Genomic DNA, 12181 nt, shown 5'->3' with positions numbered 1-12181 from the left:
ATTATTTTAAAATATTTTTTAAATGAATATTAACAACTCTATAAAAGATAGTATATACCTATGGACACAAGTATGCATATATTAATCTTAATTTTTTCAAGTCATTAAACTTCTTCCTCACGTAAAATCCTAATTTGAGATCGGAGTGGCTTGCTAAAACTCCATCTCCGTTGCCATTCTAGCTCCCCTTTTAAATGTTTTTCAAGTTCCTTCATCTTTTTCAACGGTTATCTTCAAGGAGTATACATGTTAGCAATTCGTTAGTTGGTGGCTTGATCATCCACCAACAATAACAACAACAACAACCAAGCCTTATCCCACTAAGTTGGTGGCTTGATCATCCATGATATTTTAACTAGAATATTTTGAAAACTTGCTTAATATATTTATGCCATTGTATCTAAATTTGATAGCATAAATTGAGAACAATGAATTTTTATATTGATAAAATAAAAATTTAAAGATGTACTTTTAATTTAATTTACTATTCATGCTATTAAATTTAGATCTGATAGTATAAATACATTAAAGAGATTTTTAAAATATATTAATTTTAGTTTGGAGTGATTAAAAGTTTTTTTTTTGTTCATCGGTCAATTTAGGATGAGATTGACTGATTGACCTATAGAGAAAGAGTATTTTGAAAATGCGATATGTGCTTTGAATATTATGAAAGTTGAGTATATGGTTACACAGTTTAATAAAATGCTCTAAAAATATCTTTGATTATCATTAAAAGAGTGTTTTGTATTAGAAATATATTTAAAAATATCAAAAGTACTTCTATCTTATTTTTATTTTAAAAATATTCTTATTTTAATATTATTATAATAATTTTAAATAGAACAACCGTAACATATAACAATCTTAATTAAATTTATTACAAATAATTTGGATTAAATTGTTTCACATTTTAAATATTTTGATTAAAATTAATATAATAATATTCGACCTATTTTAATAATTAGATTAATTTTAACAACGTTCAAAAAAAAAGGAAGAGGAATATTGAAATGGTTCATAATGGGTGAAGGAATATTCTCTTTTTTAAAAAAAAAGGAAAATACAAATTAATGGACCAATTCAACAAGCATCATTTAAATTGACTATTTGAGTGTCATTTGAATTAGTTGCTTAGTCATGTCGAATTAGGTTCAAAATAGGAGATAAATAATTGTATAATTCGGATGATTGAGACAATCCACCATATTGGATCACATCAATTATTTTTGAGAATTAAACACAAACACATACGACACTCATTATTATTAGTCTTCAATTATTACTTCCTTAAAAAAGATGGTCGACGATGACAAAGTTGTGCAAAAAACCAAAGGACAGTGTCGGTGGCAAGTCTTTTGCCATCACCATCGCTTTTATATATATATAAATGAATTTGATGCGTTACACATTTTACGTTGTACCCAAGAACACTTAATATAATTTTTTTTGAATTTAAAATATAACATTTAGGTTCAAGGTTTAATATTTAAGCTAAATAAGATAAAAATTAAAATTAAAAAAAATTATACTAAATGTTCACGAATTACCTTATAAAATGTATAATATATATAATTTTAATACTCTACGTGCTTATTCTACATTACTCGTCCGCAACAATTTCATTTTATATTTTATTTTTTTACTTACTTTAAAATCATTTAAGATTTTTTTAGGATTTAAAAGTTGGATTATAATATTATATATAAAAAAATTTTAAAATACAAAAAATTAATTGCTCATAAAATATGTCGAAGTGTTATCCTGCACTTCTTATCCAACACACTCTGTAAGCAACTAAATTTTTTTTATTTTATAATTTAATATTTAATACTATAATACAATCCCTAAACCTCAAAAGAAAAATTTTAAATACCTTCATGGCACTGTTACTGGTCTAGACATCTTCTATCACATACCTTCATGGCACGGTTACTGATCTCCTGCGCTCCGCTCACCTGCGCTCCCCGCGCGCGACAGCCGACCTCCTTCCGTTCATCGCCGCCGTTCTTCGTCGTCCGATCACCGTTGGCCGCAATCCCGGACTCGTTGGAAGCGCAACTCGACGGCGCACACATCGGCACCGCATTCCGGCCGGATTGGGCCGGAATCCGGCCGGAATTCCGGCCGAAACAGGGCAGACACGGTGGCGCCCGCTTTCGCCGGAAATCGGCCGGATTCCGGCCGAATCACGGCCGGAGACCGGCCGCGGTCGACACGCCGGCGCCGGGCGCGTCGACCGCGGTCGGTCTCCGGCCGTGATACGGCCGGAATCCGGCCGATTTCGGCCGGAATCCGGCCGATTTCGGCCGAAATTCGGCCGGATTCAGGCCGAATTTGGCCGGAATCCGACCACCGGACCCGGGGAAATGATTTCGCGGTGATTTTGGAAAACCGCCGGGAAATTATTTCAAACCGTCGGTAAAGGAACCGCCGGGAAATTAAGTTTAAACCGCCGTAAAAAAAAACCGCCGAAAAATCATATCTAACCGCCGTTAAAAGAACCGCCGAGAAATTATTTTAAACCGCCGCAAACAAAACCGCCGGAAAATTATTTTAAACCGCCGCAAACAAAACCGCCGGAAAATCATTTCGAACCGCCGCAAAAAACAACCGCCGGGAAATATTCAGAACCGCCGCAAAAACAACCGCCGGAAAATCTACTTTAGTGGCGGTTATTCCAGCGGTTCTCTAAAACCGCCGCTAAATGGTTTAATGACACCGGTATCAACGGCGGTTTGGTAAACCGCCGGAAAATGAATTCCCGGCGGTTCTAAACCGCTGCTAAACCCATTTTAAACCGCCGCCAAGTCCCTTTTTTCTTGTAGTGTGAGTTAATCAATGAGGCAAATCGATTTGTCAAAAGCTCATTATATGATTGGGTGAGGCATGCCAGCCTGATCCTTGTGAATTGAAAAATCATCAATCTAATTAACTCAAAGTGAGTAACTGATTAGGTGGCCAGCCTATATAAAAACATCTTTCTAATTCATTTAATATCATCATTTTATAAATAAATATTTATAAAAAAATCTTTAATAAAATTGTTAATGATTGATTTCACACTTGTACATATTAGTCACGGTAGGTGGTAAAAAAAAACCATAGATTTTATTATAAAAACATATATCATCATAAATTCATAATTCAATTGTATAAAAAAATTTCTTTCTCAATCCGCAAATAAACTCGAATCTGCCACAGGCCGATCTGTTTGAACTCGCAATCTGTGTAGGCCGATCTATTTATGCTCACATTTAAATGGATTAATAAAATTTTAACTCAATCTGTTTAAATTATTTGATGGAACGGACTAATTAGTGGGCCCAATCTAAATCGATGATTCTAATTAAAAATAAGTTGTTAGTGTTTGACAATAATCTTAGACATATTACGTGGTTTTACGGTGTCAAATTAAGTTGGTTCACACTGAGTGATAGTGTTCATTTCTCAAATGGTAAATCAAGTTATTTGTAAAAATATACACAACAAATACTAGGATTTGTTAGAATTAAAGCACCAATCCTAATAGTGAAAAAAATGACGAAGAATAAATACAAAGAGCACATAATATTTATAATAGTTCTTCAATCTCGATTTACCGTACATCGTTACGTTGCAAATTAATTTCCACTATATTTGTAAGTTGAAGAAATTACTATTTAATTTGAAGCAAACATCAAGGCAATGCCTTATTCAAGTTGCATTCTGATTATAAGAGTGAATATGATCGTTCTTCTATCTTTCAAAATCTTTAAGAGTGACACTTAATTTCCTCGTAGCTACTTTGTGTAGATAAAAGAGCTCAAAAATATCCACAATTAAGGACAAAAACAAGGCAAAAGAGCTCAAAGGTAGCTTGGGCAAAATGAAAAAGAAGAAGAAGAAACAATCAAGATCAAAGAACGCAGTAAGTTAAGCAAAATCTCAGGATAGAAACTAGAGTTAAAGGAATTTCACCACTTTGACAAAGGAAGTTTGTGGGAAAAGCAATTCAAAATAAAATGGTTGGCTCTCTTAATGCAAAGTTTTTGAAGACTTCATTGGTTCTATAATTCAAGCAATCACTTCATAATTGTCTTAAGAAGGATGATAATTTAAGGTATATAGCTTAAATACATTATTCAAGTGTTGTAGGAATTTTACGTCAACTTTGTGGTTGATGTATTTGTTAGTGCTAGAAGCACCACTACTATTAACGGGTTTGATTAACGGGTTGCGGATTCTCTTTACCGGATCCAAGCTTTTAACCCTTTAACCTATTAACTTATTAAAGCTAATTAGGCCTTAATTGAGCTTAGTTAATTGGGCTACCCAATTAACCCATTAATTAAGCCCTATTACCTAATTAAGTTTAATTAGGTCCAATTAATTCTAATTAACCTCCTAACTCTTACAAATTATAAATTATTTACAATTAACCCCCTATGATTATCGTATTTTACATTAACAGTGAAAGTTCTAATAGATCATGTGGACCATATATTAAACAAGGAGATTTGACGGATCAAGAGAATTGAACATCGAGGCTAGGAAAGGTCAGTGGGTCAAGAGATTGGATGTAAAGCAAAGTAAATCCAAACAGATCAAGCAGACCAAATACTTGGATTTCGAAGTCGAGATCAAACAGTTTGTTGACTGTCAAATATTAATAAATTAATTATGGACTAATTCAATCTTATAAGAATTCAGATGACCTAATAGATTTCAGGCAACTAGAGATCCGGGTGACCGTATAGTCTCCAAGCAACTGCAGAGGAGTCTAAACAGATAAGGCCATAGAGTGTAGCCGCCCGAAGGGGAATACAAGAGATTAGAGGATTGATTTTCCAAATCAGCAAGCTAGAATTTTCAAACGGACGTGGAGTCGTCCAAAAAGTTGTCTAAGCAACCGGAGTAGCCTATAAAAGAAGGTATGAGTTTCAATGTTGATCATCGATCTCAAGCTCTCAACTCCTCGATCTTTGTACTAATTTTGTTGTTCGAGCAAGCCGTATATGTCTCTGACAACCTATGTCAAAGTCACATCTTTTGTTGTCGATATTCTTTCGTTTGTAGTATTCTTTTATTAGGAGAATTATATTGTTGTTAAAATCTTCTACTTCTTGTAATCATACCCTCATTTTTGAAAACTTTTTGGAAGGAGAATTTTAGTAATTTGCCTATATATCAAGACAGTCAATATCAGATTATGAGTCTTGGACTAGCAAAAGGATTGTGGATCAAGTAAATATTTTATGTCTGTTCTTAATTTCCGCTACGATCTTTTTGAAAAGATCCTAAAAAGAATTTTTTTAAAATATGAGATTTACTCCGCCCTCATCTTTCTCCATCCAATAGTATTGAATAGAATTATGCCTAAATCTAGTATTAAGTATGCTTTAATATTTCTTTGGAGATAGAGAATGCTCATATATATATATATATATATATATATATATATATATATATATATATATATATATATATATATATATATATATATATATATATATGTGCATCTTATCCTACATTATTCATCCACGATAGAAGATTTCAGACATCCAAAATAGTAACAATGTTATTTTTTTATTTTTTTATTTTAATTTATGATTAAATCATTTAAGATTTTATCTTTAAAATTTAGAAGTTAAATTATAGTATTAAGTAAAAAAAAATTAATTAGTTATGAAGTATGTCAGATTCTTATTCCACACTTTTTATTCAGTAATTTAATTTTTTTATTTTAAAATTTTTTTATGCTAATTTATAACCCTAACTCTTAAATTATAAAAGAAAAATTATTAATAATTTAATCATAAATAAAAAAATAATACTATTTCACATCCGAAATACTTTCGGATATATGAAATCTTCTGTCGCACAGGGCAGGGGAACAGATCGCTATATATTCTAACAATAAGTTTACTCTTCGTAGCTACCTAGCTTTAAATTAATAATCACAAGCCCCCACCGCTTCCACCTCACCTCAACTATCACAAGCCCATAGGCAAGGAATTAAAGCCCACCCATGGCCAGTCCACTCCCGTGAGAGGGTGGCCGGTGTTCCACTTAGTCATTCACGCATCACGCTCGTCATCACTGCCATCTCTCAATCCTTCTCTTCGCCCATCCCTCGATTAGACTGCAAAGCAAAACCAGTCGAGGGATCGACACATGAATGCTAATGACCAGTTCAAGGGAAAAGGTGCATGGATAAAGATAAAGACACATGAATGCAACAGAGATCTGTATTTTGTGTGTTGCAGCAGATGCTAGCTGCTGCTGCTACCTTTGGACTAGCCAGGTTTACTTCCACACTAAGATTCCTTCCTGATCGGCAGAGAAAGTCCAGACCCTAGCTAGCTAGTGCACAAACTTCTCTGCTGGCCCATGGTTTTCTGTCGCTTTAGTTTATCTCTGCCATGGAATGGTAACACCCAGCAATGGCTCCCACTTTTACCACTCTGTCCTCAGCACAGCACAGCGACTATGAACTGCAAACCGCCTCTGGCTCTGTAAGGAAAAATATTCCACAATAATGAGGATTTTTGGTAATTTTGAAAATGAATCGTGGCCCCCTCCCAGGAATAGTAATTTAAATAGATTATTATTAATTTATTAATTTATTTTAGATCCGTTTAATTATTTCACACCATTAAATAATTTAAATAGATTAAATTATTATTTTATTAATTTAAGCTTAGGTTGATCTACATATTACAAAATAAAATTTTATTCTAAAATTTAAAATAAAAATAAAAAATTTAATAAATTCGTGAATTTAACTCACTTAATCCACAATTAAATTTAAAATTTTTAATATTTATTATATATTTTTTATTTTTCAATGGACCGTAAACTAAACTCACTTTATCTATAATTTAAATATAAATATTTTAACCTTTTATATTTATTTTTTTAATTTTGATTGACTTATGAGTTAATTCGTAATACGTCTTAAGTTAATTGATTAAAGATTTTTTAGTCCATCAATATGGTGGATTGACATGCCCCACTATATAATAAATTTTTAATGAGTTAACATAGTGATTTAAAATTGATTAGAGATTTTTTAGTCCATGGATTGATCGGTCCTATTATATAATAAATTTTTAATGAATTAATATATTCTATCATGAGTTCTGTTTGACTGCATGTACAATAGTACAATATTTAATGATTTATTTAAATATTTATAATTCAAATCTCAACAATCCTATACTATATCATTTTTTTTAATAGATGAAAATTTTGAAAGGTTAATTATTAGATATGGAACCGAGTATATTTTTAAATTTACTTTGATGACATTTATTATTTTCTTATTGAAAATGAATCGCGTGGGCAGGCTGAGCTCGAGAGTAATAAATCGTTATCATATGCATCGCGTGAACTGATTAAAGTATTGCATTCAATAGTCAACTAAATATAGTTGAAGTCAAACGAGAATTATAACAAGAGGTTTGAAACGGTAGGGGCGGCAAGTCAAAAAGTCAGTCAAGAATACTCTTCCTTGCAAAATACTCCAGTGATTTTTTTTTTAATTTTTCATTTCTTTAGATTTATTATTCAATGATGCCATGCTAAAGGTAAATATTTATTTTTTATTGTATATTTTTTAAAAAATAAATTTTGATTAGAGAAATTTATGCAACTGTAGGTTTCGATTCACTCGAGCAGAAATTTATGCAATTGCTTCAGCTGCTTAATTTGTCATGTCTATTGCACAAATCTAAAAATCAAAAAAGTATTTTATTTTAGATGATCCTGGAGTCGATCGTGTAGGATTATTAAGATGATGAATTTTAACTTTTTACAAAAAAAAACATTTTATTTTTATTATCATCCAAGGATGCATATTAAGAAAATCATTGTTTTAACATTATTACAGTAGATTTGATAAAAATTATTCAAATTTGATTAATATTTTGGAATCGAGAGCGAGGTCTGCAGTTCAGTAGTTACAGTAGTGTCAAACTTATAATACCAAAACTACTGCTTAAAGAAAGCTGCAATCATTTTGCATCAATCAAATCAAACTATTTGAATTGAATAAATCAATTTTTTAATTAATCGAACCAATCAAATTTTATAATACATTAAATCAATATAAAATTGATTAATTATAATCAAATTATTTGTTTTTAAAAAATAATAAAAATATTTTTTAAAAATAAAATGTTTTAATATTTTTTACTATTTAATAAAAAATTAATCAATTTAACTTATTTTTTAAAATTTAAAATTGAAAATCAAATCCATTTAATAAAAATAAATAATATTCTAAATAAATTGAATTGAATTTGTATCGATCATTTCAATTTAACTGAAAGTTGAAAGTTTTTTCATCATTATCTATAATATTTTTTTTTTGATAATCTAAATATATAAGATTATGTCCAATTAGTCTTAGAAATGAATGACTTTCAACTTGATTTATCCATCAAATAAATTCAAAAATGTAACGGTTTGTGATACAATAGTCTAGTAATCCTAATAGTTTGAGTACTATAAGTCGTGACCAATTACAATCTCTCGATTTATCTCCTCATAGATGGTCGTGGGGTCAATCGTGTAGAGCTGCTGAGGTGGCAAATTCCACCTTTTTACAAAAGAGAAATCCACTTATCTGGTATGGGAGCACCTTACCTATAATAGCACCCCTAATTTTGTCCTTCATTTTTGAGATGCCTTAGGTTTAATAATTGAAAAAGTAATTGTTTCACTTTTCACTTCTACCTCTTTATAATTTCTATTTCTTTGTCAACTTCATTTTCCATTATCTTCATGGACAATAATTTGATAGTTAATTAAGCAAAATTCCATTATTTTCATGGACAATAATTTGATGACTTAATTTTGTTTGGATGTAAATATCGTTATCTTACTTTTTCCTGACTTTAATTTTTTGCTCCATGTGTTTTTTAATCCTCCTATTGTGAATATTTCTTGCTACTAGATAATTTTACAATTAAGACAGTAGTTATTCTTTATCAATGTTAGAACTGTCCACTACTATATACTATTTATTTGGTGGTGCTTTTCTCTATTGAGTAGCAATATGAAATTTACTAATGCTATTGGGTGTGTGTTTCCTTTGAAGAGCTTGGTATGTGTTGCTTGTGCAAAGATACTAAGTAAACTATTATTATTTTAAATTTATCGTGGTTAACTGTAATTTTTTAATTTATCTTTTTATATATGATCAACCGTATAAAATCTTTGGATGATAAATTTCACTTTTTGCTACTGAAGTTAAATACGTGACACCTTTCTAATTTTTATCAAATTTTGAGGGAAAAATTTATGTGAAATTTTCAAAAATTTTTTAAAAAAACACACCCTATGTGTCTATAAGTGAAAATTGTACACCAGGCAAATTGGATGCGTTAAAAATTCCCACCTTTATTTAAAACCTTTGTTTAGTCAATTTTCTCACCTTTAATTCAAATCTCGCACCCCCAAAAAAATTGCAATAAATAGCATAAAAAGTCGAACTCCGTCCTCACGGCATCGATTATGCAGCAGAGGAGAGCATTGCAATATATAGAAAGCTAAAGCACACGAAGAAGAGAGTTGCCATGGTCGCCGGCAAAGTGAAGGCCGCCATGGGGTTCCACCGCAGCCCCGCCACGCCCAAGGCCGAGGCTACTCGCCAGTCCTCCTCAACCTCTGCATCCCATAAGCTGTCGCCCCGGGACCGCGGGGCACCAGGCACCGCCGACTCCGCTTCCGGCCCTCAACCCCAAAACTGCCTCCGCATTCGCTCGCTCCTTCGGCGTTTATTTCCCACGCACCTCTGCTCAGGTGCAGCCCCGTCCGCCTGAGGTCGCCGATTTGCTGCGCCTCGTGGAGGAGCTACCACGAGAGGGAGTCGTGCCTCCGCACCCAGATCCTGGAGCAGAAGCTCCTCCAGGAGACCGTCGCCATCGTCCCCTTCCTAGAGAAGGAAATAGCGGACAAGACGGACGAGCTCGCTGGGGCGCACCTCCGCATCCAGATCCTGGAGCAGAAGCTCCTCCAGGAGACCGTTGCCATCGTCCCCTTCCTCGAGAAGGAGATAGCGGACAAGACGGACGAGCTCGCTCGGGCTCGCGACCGGATCGAGCATTTAGAGGCGGAGAATTGTACGATGCGCGACGAGATCGCCGGTTTAAGCTCCAAGCTGCGTAGCAGCGAAGAAGAGATCCAACATAGAGAGAAGAAGATTTCAGACCTAGAGGTTGAGTTGGACAAGCTGAGGAAGTTGACTCTGGAGCAAAGCAATCGCGAGTCACAGGCTTTGGTGGAAGGAGCGATCGACGAGCGCTCGTCATCTCAGCAGTTTCAAGGGCTTATCGACGCCTCCGCGAGGTCGAATCTCCTCAGGAACTTGCGAAAAGCTTCCAAATGCGCTGACATTGTTGGTCCAAGTCACGACGACCAAAAATGCGAGAGCAGAAATGAGAAGGCGGATGAAGCGGAAACCAAAAGGGCGCATCGGCAACCTCACAGCCTTGAGAAAGAGGACGTCTTGAAGCCTCGAATTGCTAGAGTTCCAAAACCACCTCCTATGCGTAACATCTCCGCCTCGAAGACATCTTCTTCGTCTTTCATCTCAGAGACCATATCTGGTGTGGCGATGAGCAAACCCCTCAAATTGGCGGGACTCCCGCCGATTCCACCACCGGCTCCACCTGCGGGTCCCACTCGTAATGGTGGAGACCGACCACCTCCGCCTCCACCTCCACCTCCACCTCCACCTCCTCCCCCGCTGCCGTCGAAGGGGTCCAGGTCGACATCGGCATGTGTGAGGCGAGTGCCGGAGGTGGTGGAATTCTACCATTCCCTGATGCGGCGAGATTTAAGAAGGAATCGAGTTGCGGAGGCCCTGAAGTAGCCCCCATTTCCGTCGCTTCCAATACACGCAACATGATCGGAGAAATAGAAAACCGTTCTGCCCACCTTCTCGCTGTAAGTCCCTTTGTCCGTTAACCTTCGCCGCCCTTTCCTCTGTAATTGCCCAGGTCCTAGTCCAAATTGACTTAGCTGGTTCTTTTGCAGATAAAGACAGACGTAGAGACGCAGGGGGACTTCATTAGGTTCTTAATTAATGAAGTTGAGCACGCAGTCTTCACCGACATCGAAGACGTCGTCGCCTTCGTCAAATGGCTCGACGACGAGCTCTCCTTCCTTGTATTCTCTTTTTTACTTCAGCAAATTTTATTGAGCTGTTAATTAGTACGTACTTTTGATGTCATGAACGATGCGGGTAGGTGGACGAGAGAGCAGTGCTGAAGCACTTCGAGTGGCCGGAGCACAAGGCCGACGCAATGCGCGAAGCGGCCTTCGGCTACTGCGACCTCAAGAAGTTGGAGTCCGAGGCGTCGTCTTATTGGGACGACACTCGGCAGCCCTGTGTTTCCGCTCTTAAGAAGATGCAAGCGCTCCTGGAAAAGTACTCATCTGAACCCTCTCACTCTATTCCCTTCTGTTGTTAGGGATTACTTGGACGCTGGTTTCCATCTCACAGGTTGGAGCACGGCGCTTACAACCTATCACGTGTTCGAGAGAATGCCACACAGAGATACAAGGGGTTTGGTATTCCTTGGGAATGGATGCAGGACTGCGGATGCGTTTGCCAGGTATCCTACAATCTTTGCTTTATTTTATTTATTTGCTCATTCGCGTGCTCTTGCGTGCTATGTTATCGATCTTTCTGATAAGAAAGGGCAATCGGAAGTTTGTGTCTGGGTCTGGACTATGGAGAAAGGACAGTGTTTGTTATGCCCCTGAGTTCTAGGGCCAATTTGCCAAGCACGCACTCGTGATACATGTGAGCATACGCTCACGTGTATATAGTCGATTGGGTTTGGATGCTTAGCCTTGTTTCTTGTGTACGTGCTTAACCTTGTTTCACGTTAATCAATAAAGCCTTGTGTACGTGCTTGCTTCCTAAGTATGCTTATGACATCCATAACTATCGAGACAAACAGAATGTAGATATCATGGACCTAGAAAAGAAAATGACATGCGGAATGAAGTTAGGAATTCTGAAGAATGCTTGTGAGTCCTAACATGCTTTACAGCAACGCAATTGTACCGATCCTTGGCCCATCCTGAGTCTTTTGTCCTAAAGCTATAATTTGGCTTTGATGGGCTAGTGGTTAAGCCACGGAATGACCATCTTACCCACTTCTCTTTAATTTGTCCATAAATC

General features: G+C 35.6%; 2 pseudogenes; both read left to right on the top strand.

Moving 5' to 3' along the window:
* The first annotated feature begins 9563 nt into the window (after positions 1 to 9563).
* LOC141835615 (protein INCREASED PETAL GROWTH ANISOTROPY 1-like) lies at positions 9564 to 11764 on the top strand (annotated as a pseudogene).
* Positions 11765 to 11999: 235 nt separating this feature from the next.
* The window catches only part of LOC141835614 (uncharacterized), a 3233-nt pseudogene continuing 3051 nt past the window's right edge, over positions 12000 to 12181 (top strand).

This window comes from Curcuma longa, chromosome 10 (genome assembly GCF_044706935.1).
Source record: "Curcuma longa cultivar G26 ecotype Majalengka, Jawa Barat chromosome 10, ITB_CL_G26_1.1, whole genome shotgun sequence".
NCBI lineage: Eukaryota > Viridiplantae > Streptophyta > Magnoliopsida > Zingiberales > Zingiberaceae > Curcuma > Curcuma longa.
Note: the sequence above shows the minus strand (reverse complement) of the source record. Positions and strands in the feature narration are given on the sequence as shown.